The sequence below is a fragment of the Leptodactylus fuscus genome, chromosome 7 (genome assembly GCF_031893055.1).
Source record: "Leptodactylus fuscus isolate aLepFus1 chromosome 7, aLepFus1.hap2, whole genome shotgun sequence".
NCBI lineage: Eukaryota > Metazoa > Chordata > Amphibia > Anura > Leptodactylidae > Leptodactylus > Leptodactylus fuscus.
In genome coordinates, this window is record NC_134271.1 from 109,957,894 (window position 1) to 109,973,270 (window position 15,377).

The 15,377-nt window shown below is 45.5% G+C and overlaps 1 protein-coding gene across 13 annotated transcripts in view; it reads right to left on the bottom strand.

Annotated features, from left to right (window-relative positions):
- KTN1 (kinectin 1) overlaps positions 1 to 7,776 on the bottom strand; it is an 88,917-nt gene extending 81,141 nt beyond the window's left edge. For all 13 annotated transcript variants that reach the window (XM_075282731.1, XM_075282723.1, XM_075282733.1 and 10 more), the window contains exon 1: positions 7,633 to 7,776. The gene's annotated coding sequence lies outside the window, so the exon portion shown is untranslated. The remainder of the gene's footprint in view (positions 1 to 7,632) is intronic.
- Between the last annotated feature and the right edge of the window lie 7,601 nt (positions 7,777 to 15,377).

Here is a 15,377-nt window from a genome sequence, read left to right on the forward strand (position 1 = left end):
GAGAACTGTACTGATGACCATCTGGGTAGTCACTATACTAATTCTGGACAGCACAAGGTCTCATATTCACAAAAATTTACTCCACATTGCTTTTCTATTGCAAGTAGAGATTCTCTCTGAAGATACATCAATCGCTAAGGAGTCTCGTGAAGTAAATTTACCCAACGCTCCAAAGCAAACAAACTGTGTACATTGTTACTATAAGAAAACTTTGTGGGTTCAGGGCGAACACACTTCACTACACGCAGAAAGCTTTTAAACACAATTCTTTTACTGGTAGACAGAACGTATCCGGCCTCAAGAAAACGACAAGGCATCGCATGTAATGGCACTGGGCGGGCCGGCTGGTATTCCTCTGGCTGGTAACTTTTTCCATGCAGGAAAACATTAGCTACAATTTCCCTTACCATCTTTAAAGGTTATTTTCATCAGAATTTGGACCTAGTAAGCACAATGTATTCTACATAAGGGCCAGGATTCATTTCATGGGGATCTATGCTGATACCTCTGCTTGTAGAGTATAAAAAGGGGAAAGGGGATGGGGGTCTAACTGTTCAGGCCCCACCAGTCAGGCTAATGGAGCATTTTGGTCCCCTGTTCTGAACGAAGGTTTGTTGCATGGTGTTGGACAGAACCTTGCTCCATTCATTTCAATGAGACTGGCGAATATAGCCAATGTACAGCGCTTTGTTATCTCCTGAACTCCTACTAAGTGATGGATTGGGGAGTGTGATGTCCAACCACTGCGCCATTCAGAATGGAGGACAAAAGGCCCCCCTCTTTCTACTGGTTGGAGGGGGCCTGAGTGGTTGGACCTCCATTAATCTGCAATAATTTCTGTATGAGGGAGATATCCCCCATATTGAGAGAATAACTTGCCCAAATGAGAAAATCCCTTTAAGCTGCAATTCCCTAACATATCATAAGAAACTTTCCAGTTGTGTAGGAACTAAAAATACTGTAAAGGTGCATGAGTAACTTCACAATCCTTAATCCTACTACTAAGATATACCATCAGGTTATGATCGTGTGGTCTCCAAGGATCCTGGGAATAAAGGGACTGCAGCACAGATCTGAAGTTTATCTCCTGTCTCAATTTTCTCTGCAAAGTTCCCAACAGCAAGTTTTTCAGAAACTTCAGCCAATCCCATTTATTCTCTCATTCTGGACCTCCTTGCAGAATACCAGGGAGCACCACTGCGCTGGGAAAACCTAGAGAGTAGCAACTATAGCACAAACCTAAAGCTGCTGAAGCCCCCATCTATGATATCCATATACCCAAATGAAAGTGGTCCGTGGAGGCTGAACCTCCTCAAAATTTAGCCATGCTTATCATACAGAACAATCGCACTCAGATCAAGGGCAATCAATGGCATCACAGACAATTTAGGTCTCAATGGAGCATCAAACATTATGTAAGCAAATATAAGTATATGTACATACGAGAGCTAATGTGTACACAACATACAGAAGCCAAGGAAGCCAGGAATGCTCACTGGTGCATACACAGGTTGCCTGAGGTGCAATATTCATATAAGTTTGACAGATGCTAGTTATTCCTGTTGGCCCAAACCTACATCAATTTAACCCTTGTGAATCCAGATATTATAAGATTTCTACAGACTTAATCCATTATCCAACAGATAAATCTATCGAGGAAGACTAAACCTAGAAATAAATGTTAAAAGGCAGCAAGAAATATACCAGTCCTCACTGTCAGTCTGCGATAGGGCTGGGCGATTATGACCTAAATCAAAATCCCAAGTAATTTCACGTCGCTTTTAAAGTATTTGCTGAGCGAACCTTGCAAGGTTACTTTGTGAGGTTCACCCAGTGGTTTTATTCGGACCGAATGTGTCCAAATCAAAACTGATACCATAATCTAGAGCAGGGGTAGGCAAGCTTTGGCACTCCACCTGTTGTAAAACTACAACTCCCAGTATACATACTTGCTCTGCTTTTCTTGGAACTCCCATAGAAGCGAATGGAGCATGTTGGGAGATGTAGTTTCACAGCAGCTGCAGTGTTGAAGGTTGCTGATCCCTGGTATAGGGTCTCAGTGGTCCTTGATGTCAATTAACAGATAGGAAGAAAAGAGGGAGTCTTGTAGAAGCTCAGGAGAGGCGAATAAGGCTAGGTTCACACGGTGGGAAATGAAGAGGAATCCCACCACTGAATGGCATTCTGTCACGGCTTTTATCTGCTGAGTAGCCCCAGATGAATGGGGCGAATCGGCAGGGACTCCCGAGCCGCAGAATCCACGGCAAGATCAAGCAGGGTGAAAATTTTTTCAGCATCCTGCTGCAATCTCTGACTCCCATTGAAAACAATGCAAGAAAGATTCAGGGGCAGGAACCCCTCCCAAATCCATAGCATATTCATCCATGTTGGCTTTCCAGGTTGATTTGGGTTTTGGTTATTCTTCAAATAATTGCCCAGCCCTATTCTTTGACATGTTCTCCATGATCCTACCACAGTCACTCTTGTATAAAGCCTGCAGAAAACACAGGGGTTAATCTCCATCTTTGGCTGCTGATCTATGGAGGTGGTGGGGCTTAGCTATCTTTTTGTCTTACACACAGCAGGGAGATTCCTACTACAGCCAGTTGTCTTACAGGAGGAGGGTGGCTGAGCTCCGAAAACACAGATGTTTTTATATATAAAATTATCAGCTTTAATCATAATACGAGACTTTTCTAGTTACTATAGTATATACTGTACAGCCGTCAAAATGGTAAAAATCCTAAATATTTGTGCATTTAGTCATGGTGTTCCATAGGGTCCATAAATCACTACAATAACATCAGAGTTTTTACATGGTTGGTTTCTTTCAGAAACACTGCCACACATACCTAATGGTTGCATAGGAAATTGCTCAGAATTACATAGTTTTGAGCTGTAAAAGCACAAATAACTTTATAGGAGGTGTGTATTTTTGCAACCATTTGTTACTGCTCTAATGAAATAAAATTGGAAGGAAATCTGCAAAACACTTGACCATCCTAGTGTTGTTAGTCTACAGCTCCTATACAGACCTATGATTTTAGATCTCAGGAAAACATGGCTGCCCATACATCTTACACAGTCTTGTCACTTGTCTCTTCAGTACATATGGTGGTTATACTATGTATGTTCAGCTTCTGATATCTCAGTTGATCTTTACCTGTCTGGATACAGTTTGGATGGATCTCAAGCTAAGTCACCTAGATCTCGGGGATGTGAGCTGCAAAGTAACCCATTCTGATTTTACCATCAGTGATCTCAAAGTGGTCTGTACAACCTGGCAAGTTTACCATATAGATCTGCATGCCAGCTGGAAAATAAAAAAAAACAAACAAGAACAACAAGTCCAGGAATGATTTTGTACTTTACCCCCAGCAGACAAGCAGACATTGCTTACAGGAGACACTCCTCTGGGTGTGCCACACCTGGGAGTGTCAGAGAAGTGGAAGATTGTTAGATAATATAAAGAGACAGGTAAGTACGGTATGTATGTATCAGGGCTTTAAAGATTACCTGAAGTTGGGCCTGTATGCCGTGCTATACCAGAAATAGGATTACAAGGTAAAAAGGGATTCTCTGGCAAGAGATCAAATGTATGTGAGAACATGGGCATCTACAATACCATATACATAATCTTACAAGTAATGCGCCAGTGTTGGACAATTTATTGATTATATCACAGACTTGTATTACCCTGGCGGGCAGGGGGTACAGAGATTACTAACCAAGACTGTCAGTGTGATGAGAAATATTAGACCTGGCATAATATAGGCTGTCACAAACAATGCAGGACAGCAGTGGAGCATACAAAACTCCCTACAGCCCACCAGGGTCATTATCCTATAGCTTCCCATTATACTGATGAAGACTAAAAGATTGTTCTTATTTCCTCCATCAAGTGTACTGATGAAAACTTACAAATACATAAGATTGATATACCATTAAGCTGATCACAACAGCCTTAAATAAAATCCAATTGCACTGTGCTGAACCTCTGTTATTCTTCCCGATAATGAGTGAATAAACTGAAATCTGAGTGTTACCATTCCCCTATTAAAGGGAAACCCTTATACAAACCCTGGCACTGTCCAATCAGTGTGGATAGTATTAGATATATAGGGACTTCCCTAAAGGACAAGAGGAACAGCAGTCTATGTAAAAATTGTTCATTCCTGTCTCATGAAGACATTGACCCTACCTTGAGAACTTCAAACTGACATTATAGGCTTTCTGCTGATAAATACAACTATACACAAAGATGGCTCACTTTCAGTTCCCAAAATATCTTCAACCCTATAGAGTAACCCAACCATGAACTGCAAAAGGAAGCAGCCATACAAAAACCTTAGAGGAAGGCAGCTCCTGACGCAATTGTGACGAGTGCACAGCAGTACAATCATGGATTACAGTGCAGGCGCATTGTCTGGGTTCAGTAACCTTCAAAGCAGCAGATGGCTGAGTGAGCACCATACGAGGAGATGCCGGGGGCCTCCAATACCCCTATTAAATCATGGCTGCTATGGCATATAAACCACACTCCTCTAATGGCATTTACAGATTTGGTTTTCCTATAAACTCTCAGAAGACATCCTATTATTACACAAACGTGTTATATTGTGTCTATGGGCACTTTGAGACACCATAGCCCAGGTGTAGCGGCTGCCTCTGCACTCCCTATAGCTAACAGTCAGCCTAATAGAAAGGGTTAACCAATGTGGGCACAGTAGGGTATTATGGAGGCTTGTGGTTGTCTGACATTAAACCAGAAACGTCGCACTGCCAGTCTTACCTAATGGTAAGAATGTGGTCGGACTGCCAATGTCTTTTGGCTGGAGAACCTTGCAGGTCGATGTAAACCACATTGACCATCATTAGATGTGATGTAATAGCACAACATTGCAAAGTCGCCATATAGCCCTAGACAAAGTGTGACAGTAAAAAGCTAGGAATAGAGGCTACCCAGGTTCCTCCCTAATAAAACAAAAGATCTTCTTCAGCCATTATACCCTGGGTCCACCCCAAGAGACACTGGAACGTATTCTTCAAAGGATCTGGTGGTGCGATTCCCCCCAAGCAAAGCAACTACCAGGCCATCATCAATAAATGAACAGTCTTCCTATGGCAGACCGCCCTTAAGAATATTACTGCACCAAAAGCGCTCTATTTTATTACATCTCCATGACTGAACAGGTAACTGTGTCACAGGACGCCGCTGTGCAGAAAGAGGCCGCGCTGTTAACCCTTTCCTTACTGAGGTAATAGTAAAGGAACGTAGTCCAAAGGTGATGAGCCATGTAAAGGAGCACTGAAAGTACAAAGTTTAGAAAAGTCAAAGAGTGGCAGGTATCATTCACACCTATGTATAGAAACGTACACAGACCCTCAGAACTGGAGACACAATAGATATAGTAGAGGTCAGATTTGGGGATGTCCAGTCTGTAATACAGTCAGCCTCTCAATAGTGTGAAGTGGCTGCCTGCAAAGAACAACAGCCAATGTAAAAAAAAAAAAAAAATCCTAAATCTAATCCATACCCCTTCTATAAGGGCTCGTTCACACTGGGCGGATTATGGCGCTGAATCCACGTCATAATCCACCCCCTCACAATGGAGCTCTATGTAGATCGCTAGCGCACTTTTTTCCGTGAGCGGCACGTTGCTGCGGCATCCGCCTCGTTACAGCACTCTCCGGACTAGGCCCATTCATTTGGGCCTAATCCAGAGTGAAGAGCCGCGATGGAATAAGACGCGGAATCCCCGTGTGAACTAGGCCTTAATGTGATGACCACAGATGTCCAGTGTCCAGGCTGAGGCCATAAGTTGCGGAAAAACTACACATGCAGTTTTTTGTTGCAGTATGGGTTTTTTTAAAAAAAAGTTAGCAGAAGGGAGAAGAATAAGTGATTCCTTCACAATTCCCATTACTTTTTATGCCACTTTTGACTTTGGCTCAAATAACCGCAGCTAAATCAACAAAAAAAAGTTGCTTTTCTACAGCGTGTGACCTCACGTTACGGAAACGCAGCTTCTTTTGTTGCAGATTTTTCTGCGTTTTTTGAGCCAAACCTAGGATTGGCTACAGAAGGAATGGGAAATGTAGAGAATGTTCTAAAACTTCTACCTTTTGCTCAATCCACACCTGGCTTTGGCAGCAAAATCTGCCACAATCATCAAATCACCACAGAGGGCGCTATTCTCTGCAAGTTACTGGCTATATAATGGTGTCAATACTTTAGATCATCCTTTTTATATTCTAGTTCTATTCTTACTATCAGGAAGTTCCTGTGCGGGGTAAGAGGGCAGCGTCCCTTTGTAGTGTATTTAAGCATTGTTTTCTCATGACGTATTTCTGTCTCCATACTGAGCATCACTACTGCACATCCTGCTGAAAGACTGGATTCTCCGGCACCCTATATAACATATGTACATCATACATTAGTGGGCAATGCCTGATGCCATTTATTGTAGGCACCACACACACATGGATATCTACATCAAGGACGTGCGCCCCATTATTCATACTGTAGTAGAAGATTAGACAAGCCCCATCAATACCACTATTAGGGTGTATGGATGATGATCAGTTATTCCTCTGAGCCAACAAGGCGTTTATACCAATGTCCTAATTCATAGGGTCTAGTTGGGATACGCTTATCCGTGTACCCACTTTTTGCCCAGACGTTACCACACCCCCATATGGACAATATTGGCGTTTCTGTAAGATCCCCCCAAAACTTCCATCACTGACATTTATGAAAGTCCTTTGGTCTGTGATATCGTTCAATTTGGTGCCAAATCCCCTCATTCTAGTGTTAAAGGGGCGTGTCACATGAAATGTGTCTTTCTAAACACGTTGTGGTAGGAGTCAGGGCCAACGCCGTATCCCATCGATGAAGTGAGATGATCTGATAAATATGGCGACCGAACCAGTCAGTATATAAGTAACATTACACAGCTGTACGGCCTCCAGTTAGCTGGGAAGTTTCTTAGTCACTGTTCACATTGTCATCAGCAGTTCAGAGCACATGAAGATGACGGGAAACATGACAGAACCTGATGGCTCCATTGTAAGCCATTGTAGTCCATCAGGCACTAGGAGAGATAGTGTAGGATGGATCTGGTAGCAATAATATACAATGACATATATATACAGTATATAGTGTGTATAAAGCTGGGTACCAGTCAATGTGACTGCCAGCTCTCACAGGGGCCCTCATGCAGCTTTCCCAGGCTCCTGCAGGTAAATCTATAGTGTCACATCCTTTCAGCTCCTATCTCTGCATAGCCCTGCAGAGCTGCGGTCATTTGGGAAAGCTGGGTGATGAGCCCGGGCTGGAGGTGGCATGGTGAGAGGGCAGGCTGGAAGTGTATTGGCGGCCTGTGCGGTCAGTACAGACGGGTGGGCACAGGGCAGCGGGCACCTCACATGGCTGAGGGATCAGCGTGTAATCTCAGCCCCGCCGCCTCCGCCATCCTCCCCCAGGAGAGGTTACACCATCCCCCGGATAAGGAGCTGAGAGCAGCGGTGTGCCCTTCTCCCGCCCTCCCCGCATCACACAGGCCTCTCCGTGCTCCGCACCGGGATCTCCACACTTCTAATAGCTGGGGCCTAGCACGACCCCCCGCTCACCTGTCCCGGGCCGCCGGCGCTGCTCACACTCCCTCCGGCCTTCTGAGCGCTAGATGTGCGGCCGGTCCCCTGATCACATTCAGATCCCTACACGGGAGGAGAGAAGGAGGAGGGAGGAGGACAGGGAGAGGCCAAGGGAGGAGCCGCCCGGCTTACTACACGTCCGCCGCGACGTGGCCCTACTGCCGGCCCCCTTAACCGGATCGCCGCCGGTCCGTTTCTATAGATTACGTGCGTGTGTATGAATAGGTATAGAGGGTAACATCGAGCTCTTGGGCTATAATGCAGCGTCTGTAATGGGGCCCTATATACCTTGTACCATTTAGAAGAGTGGATGTTGTATGGGGCAGAGGAATCTTTGGGCCCCTCAGGTCCAGAGCCCAGTAGTGACTGCTACACCCCCTATATCTACACCTTCTATATCTACAGCCCCTATATCTACACCCCCTATATCTACACCTTCTATATCTACACCCCCTATATCTACACCCCCTATATCTACGCCCCCTATATCTACACAACCCTATATCTACACCCCCTATATCTACACCCCCTATATCTACGCCCCCTATATCTACACAACCCTATATCTACACCCCCTATATCTACACCCCCTATATCTACGCCTCCTATATCTACGCCCTCCTATATCTACACCCCCTATATCTACACCTCCTATATCTACGCCTCCTATATCTACGCCTCCTATATCTACACCCCCTATATCTACACCTCCTATGTCTACACCTCCTATATCTACACTCCCTATATCTACACCTCCTATATCTACGCCCCCCTATATCTACACCCCCTATATCTACGCCTCCTATATCTACGACCCCCTATATCTACACCCCCTATATCTACACCTCCTATATCTACGCCTCCTATATCTACGCCTCCTATATCTACACCCCCTATATCTACACCCCCTATATCTACACCCCCTATATCTACACTCCCTATATCTACGCCCCCTATATCTACACCCCCTATATCTACACCCCCTATATCTACACTCCCTATATCTACACCCCCTATATCTACAGCCCCTATATCTACGCCCCCTATATCTACGCCCCCTATATCTACACCCCCCTATATCTACACCCCCCTATATCTACACCCCCTATATCTACACCCCCTATATCTACAGCCCCTATATCTACACCTCCTATATCTACACCCCCTATATCTACGCCCCTAAATCTCTATATGTCATATATCTGTTTTCACCCTATGAATTCACGTGAAATATTTATAGGATGTTGGATAAATCGCTGATAGTTGGTGGCCCAAACACTGAGACCAACAGCGATTCTACACGGATGCTTGTCCCCCTCCATTCATGTTTATGGGAGCTGCAGAGATATCCAAGTTCTTTACTTCAGCTATTATTGGCGCTCCCTTTGCAATGAATGGAGGAGATATGCGTATTCTGCATCCCCCATTATACCAAAATACCCCCAAATTCAGAATTGTGGAGTCTCAGTGGTCAGGCCCCCATTGCTCAGCAACTTGGAATAAATTATTTTTGTGGCATAACCCATTTGGTCACAAGTTACAGAAATGCAGAACTTTTTGATTCAGATTTTGATGCGTTTTTTGTGCCAGAGCCAAGAGTGGATTGAAGAGGATAAATTATTTGGTCAGGAAACTCAAATTCCTCCTCCAAAAAACGCCTCACCATACAGTCCTATGGTGAGGCGTTTTTGAGGAGGAATTTGAGTCAGTTTCCTGGCCAAATTCCTGACCAAAAAACTCTGTGTGAACGCACTTCTCCCTTCATGCGCCAGCATTGAAATCTCAGCGCCAGGACTGAAATCTGGTGTAGATTTCAGATATAACTCTTACCAACTTTCAGGCATGAGTTATAGTAAATTCTTCAAATCCGAGGTGCCTCTGCCCACCTTTATAAAGAGTGCTGAGCAGGGTGGAGAAGGAGCAATGTGGCGCATCTGTGGTGCGAGAAGGAGCCATGCTTCACCAATATGGCACATGTATATACATCTCCACCAAAACAACTGGCTTAGGACGGGTTCACATCTGCGCCCGGTGTCCAGTTTAGCCAATCCTGCGGGTTTCCATCCACTACCCTGAGAAACTGGACAGGGAACGGAAACCCAGCGGTCAGTTTTCAAAGTGACCGCCCGTATGCGTCTTCTGCCTGTCTGCGGCAAAACTGGTTTTGTTAACTGGACACAAAGCTTCATGTCCGTCTTTGGTTAAAAAAAATGGTTTTGCTGTGGACAGGCAGAAGACGCACACGGGCGGTCACTTTGCAAATCCATTCACTTGAATGGGTTTGAAAACTGACTGCTGGTTTCCATCTCCTGTCCAGTTTCTCGGGCAGAAGATGGAAACCTGAAAGCAGAGACCGGGGCACAGATTTGAACCCAACCATTTTGTGGTCTCTGCGGCTAAACCGGGTTTTTTAACCGGACACAAAGTTGGACATGCAGGACTTTGTGTGCGGTTAAAGAAAAACAGTTTAGCCGCGGAGACCACAAAACGCTCTCAGGCACTCACGGGCAGACACTGTCTGCCGGGTTTCCATCTCCTGTCTGCAGAAGACGGAGACCTGAAAGCGGAGACCAGGGCGCAGATATGAACCCACCCACACAAGTGTCATGTATGTACTGTCCGTTTTTCATGGATTAAACTCAATACAAAGTATAGCATTGGGATTGTGGGAGTCTCAGTGGTCAAATCCCCATCATTCAGCAACCCTATATTGCTCACATTTTTTGGATTGAATCTGGTCATGAATTTGTCCTGAGCTGTTGATATTACAGGACACTACAGCCACTATCTCTATAATGCCTGGAGTTACGATCCCCAGACCAGTTTCATTTCAGAAAATACAGTCCATATATGATCCAGATTTTCTAGACCATATTTTCCCTTGTGCTGGAGGTTTATGGCCATGGCCCTACATGGCTTAAACCAAGTGATTTGGCCATGGAAAAAATGCCAGCTGTAAAAACCACAGCGCTTTAAAATCACTGCAAAGTAGATGGGACACACATTGCAAAAAAAATGTGCAGTGGAAATACTGCGATTTCCGAAACCGTCGCATTTTTAGTAATTGCAGTATATCAATTATACCTACAGAGACGCCAGCGGGTTCCCTATAGATATAACTGAAGCAGAAAGTCTGCTGAGGTAAACTCTGAAAATAAAGCAATGGATGACAGCAAGCAAACTGTGAGGAATAGTTACAAGAAATATATTGGAAAATTGTTTAACTTTTCATAGTACAAAAATTAACATTTATTTGCTGAAACTGGACAATCCCTTTAAGTCCTCCTATGGGACATCACAGTACAATCAGTTTATATATATTGCTCATATAATGCTTTGATGTACTCAGTATACCAAAGCATTATTGTCTCCATGCAGGACTTTTCTCATTGCCGATTTTAGGCGGACTCTGTAGCGGAGTCTCCAACACAGATGTGAACTTAGCCTTAGTAAAGTTTTCTATGTACTTGTATCTACTTCTGGCTGCCTGTGTTTACAGAGGGGATATTGATCACAGACAGTGCGCAACTTTACTGACTGTTCTCATAGATTGTTTGTTTTTTTTTTCTCCTGTTTTATCTGCTTGGTTGTATATATTTCCCCTGTATTTACTGTCCAGTGTTCCTTGTTGTCCTTTATCATGGTCACTTTGACTTTTCTCACATATTTGTTCGTAATTGTATTGATTATTAGCAGCAGAAAAAAAATATAGGATATCATGTATATAGGGTATAAGGGTTTAAGTTAGTTTTCTCAGCCGAGAAGGAGTTTGTTTTTGTTTATCCTGTGGCTTTGCAAAAGCAGTGTATGCGCTACATGTCAATAAGGTCTGAACTTGTGTGCAATCCAGTGTCTGTGTCCCTGTTTCCTGCACTGCTACAAGCATCTACCTGAGCGATTCCCCACATATGGTGGAGAATGCGGGCATAAGTGCAGTGAGACATACACAAGCTGAAATAGAAAGCCAGAGCTATGGAAGAGATTGTGAAACAGTTGGTACTGGCTAATCAGCAGCAGAAGAGACATGAAGAGGCTAACAGGCTGTTGCAGCAGAGACATGTAGAGGCTAATGCAATGCAACAAGAGGCTAACAGGCTGTTGCAGCAGAGACATGCAGAAGCTAATGCAGCACAACAGGAGACCAACCGTCTTTTGGCCAAGCAGATGTCCATGTTGCTGGATGCTCAGCAAAAGGCCGACCCAGCAAAGCCAGAGCGGGATGCCACGAAAGAGGTCTGTAAAGCGCTGACCAAGATGACTTCAGAGGACGACATAGAGGCCTATCTGACTAGGTTTGAAAGAGTGGCCACCTGTGAGAGGCTTCCACCGCAGCTCTGGGCAGAGGTGTTGGCTCCTTTCTTAGTTGCTGAGCCCCAGCAAGCTTATTTTGACCTGAGTGAACAGGATGCATGTGATTACCAGCACATGAAGGCAGAGATCCTGGCCCGACTGGGTGTGGACCAGAATGTCAGGGCTCAAAGAGTCCATGATTGGGAATACCAGGAGGCGTTATCACCAAGGTCACAAATGCACCACCTTGTACAACTTGTTCGGAAGTGGCTCCAGCCAGAGACATTGACCCCAGCGCAGATTTGTGGAGTGGGTTGTCGTAGACCGGTACCTGAGGTCTTTACCGGGTTAGATCCAGAAGTGGGTGGAGCATGGTGACCCAAGAAACGCCAATGCATTGGTGGAGCGATACTTTGCTACACAGTCCCTTGGGAAGGGGCGCCCCCAAATCCCACAAACTCCCAAGGCCCAGAGGGCCAATTTATCTCGGGATCCCCAGGAAAAGGTAGTGACCCAGGGAAGAAGGACTGTCATCTGCTGGCAGTGCCAGGAGCCGTGCCATATTGCGGCTAATTGTCCCCGTGCCTCTGAGCCCATGGACTGCAGCCTGGGCCGGAGGGTGTCCCTCTATGCTGCCCCTGTCTACACTGCCGCCACCCCAGACATTGCTGATGACCACCACCTATGCCAAGTGACCGTGGCTGGGTGCCCAGTGGTGGCACTACTGGATTCTGGCAATTGGGTGACCCTTGTTAATGGGAGCTATGTTGACCACGGGATTGTCACCGGACGCACAGTTGGGGTACTATGTATACATGGAGAAATAAGGGACTACCCAACTATGATTGCCTCCATCCAGACCCCTGTGGAGAAAGCTGACATGAGGAAGGGGTTGTTAAGAACTTGTCCCATGACCTCATTCTGGGACGGGACTTTCCCCTATTTTGGACTCTGTGGTGGGGAAAGCAAGGGTCAGAGGTTACAGCCCCAAGAATACCATAAGTGTTGTCTGGTCAGGTCCTTGAGCCTGAACCTAGTGACCAGGACTCTAGGGTAGGGGTGCTGTGGTAAAAGATAATTGTGGCTCTATGTCTCCCCTAGAGGTAGTGGCAGGTGAAGCAGATGAGGCTGGTACTGAACTTCAGGTGTCAGATTTGAAAGTGTCTCATGATAACTTTGGTACTGCACAACACCAGGATCCCACTCTGCAAAGGGCCTGGGAAAATGTGATTGTTATCAATGGTGTGTCTCAGCGCCCAGGCACTGATGAGGTGTTCCCCCGCATGGTTGTCAACCAGGAGTTGTTATACCGAGTTGACAGGGTGCGAGGTGAAACCTTAGAGCAATTACTGGTACCCCAGCCATATCACCGGACGGTGATGGAGTTGGCACATGAACGTGTGCTAGGGGGTCACCTAGGTGCCACAAAAACGCTGGACCACATATTGCAGCATTTTTATTGGCCAGGGGTATACCATGAGGTTAAAGTGTTTTGTGAAATATGTCCAGAGTGTCAGTTGTATGCCCCCATGGCACATTTTTGCAGCCCCCTGGTACCACTACCGATTATTGAGGTGCCCTTTGAAAGGATTGACATGGACTTGGTAGGTCCCTTAGTTACGTCCGCTCGAGGGCATCAGCATATTTTGGTAGTCATGGATTATGCTACCCGATATCCTGAAGCCATCCCTCTACGGCACACATCAGCAAAGTTGATAGCCAAAGAGTTGTTCGCCTTGTTTTGCCGAATGGGTCTACCCAAGGAGATCCTCACAGATCAGGGTACCCCATTCATGTCTAAAGTCACCAGGGAATTGTGTAAACTCTTTAATATCAAACAGTTGTGTACATCTGTTTACCATCCCCAGACAGACGGGTTAGTAGAATGGTTTAACAAAACCTTAAAAAGTATGCTGAAAAAGGTGGTGAGCAAGGATGGAAAAGACTGGGATGTTTTGTTACCCTATTTGATGTTTGCCATCTGTGAGGTACCGCAGGCTTCCACTGGGTTTTCTCCTTTTGAGTTGGTCTACGGCAGACATCTTAGGGGTCTCTTGGACATTGTCAAAGAGACCTGGGAGCAAGAACCCACCCCCCACAAAAGTGTTATTGAACATATTGCTGGTATGCAGGACAGTATAGTGGCAGTCATGCCCATGGTTAGGGAGCATCTGCAGGAGACCCAAAAGGCTCAAAGCCGTGTTTACAATAGGTCAGCGAGGGTAAGGACCTTTAAACCCGGTGACCGAGTACTTGTACTCATTCCCACAGTAGAGAGTAAGTTTCTTACCAGATGGCAAGGCCCCTATGAGGTAATACAAAAAAATAGGGGAAGTGAACTACAAGGTTCGTCAGCCAGGTAGGAGAAAACCTGAGCAGATTTATCATGTAAACTTGCTAAAGGTGTGAAAAGACAGGGAGAGTTTGCTTACGGAAAGGTCTCCAGCTAAACTGTCTCCTGTAAGACCCCCACAGGCTGTAGTTGGGACTATAGAGGTAGTGGCAGGGGTAGGAATATAAGAGACCCTCACAAAAAGCCAGCAACAAGTGTGCAAAATGTTTGTAGCTAGGAATACAGATGTGTTCTCTGAGCAACCCGGGTGTACATCTCTAATCAAACATGATATTGTTACTGAGCCCCATGTGAAAGTGCGGATGAGGCCGTACCAGGTCCCTGAGGCTCGCCAACAAGCCATTTCAGGGGAGGTGCAGAAAATGTTGAAATTGGGAGTCACTGAGGAGTCCAAAAGTGAATGGGCCAGTCCCATTGTTCTAGTACCCAAAACAGACAGGACATTGCTTTTCTGCAATGACTACAGGAAACTAAATGAGGTATCTAAGTTTGATGCCTACCTCATGCCTCAGGTAGACGAACTTATTGAAAGACTGGGAGGTGCCGGTAATTCTCTACGCTTGATCTCACTAAGAGATATTGGCAGGTACCCCTGACAGATAGTGCCAAAGAAAAGACTGCCTTTATCACCCCTGAGGGACTTTTTCACTATGTCGTGTTACCTTTCGGGCTCCATGGGGCCCCAGCCACGTTCCAAAGACTAATGGACTTAGTGTTAAAGCCACATAGAAAATACGCCTCAGCGTACCTGGAGGACATCATCATTTTCAGCAATGACTGGGAGAGTCATTTGTCCAAGGTACAAGCTGTAGTGGATTCTTTGAGAGCAGCTGGCCTGACTGCCAACCCCAAGAAGTGTGCTTTGGGGATGGAGGAGACACGCTATTTGGGGAATGTTATCGGCCCTGGCATAATCAAACCCCAGGTCAACAAGGTCGACGCTATCCGGGAATGGCCTCGACCTCTGAGCACCAAACAAGTCCAGTCATTCCTGGGCATTGTTGGGTATTACAGGCGGTTTATACCCAACTTTGCCATGGTATCTGCTCCCCTGATGGACCTTCTAAAGGGTAAGAAG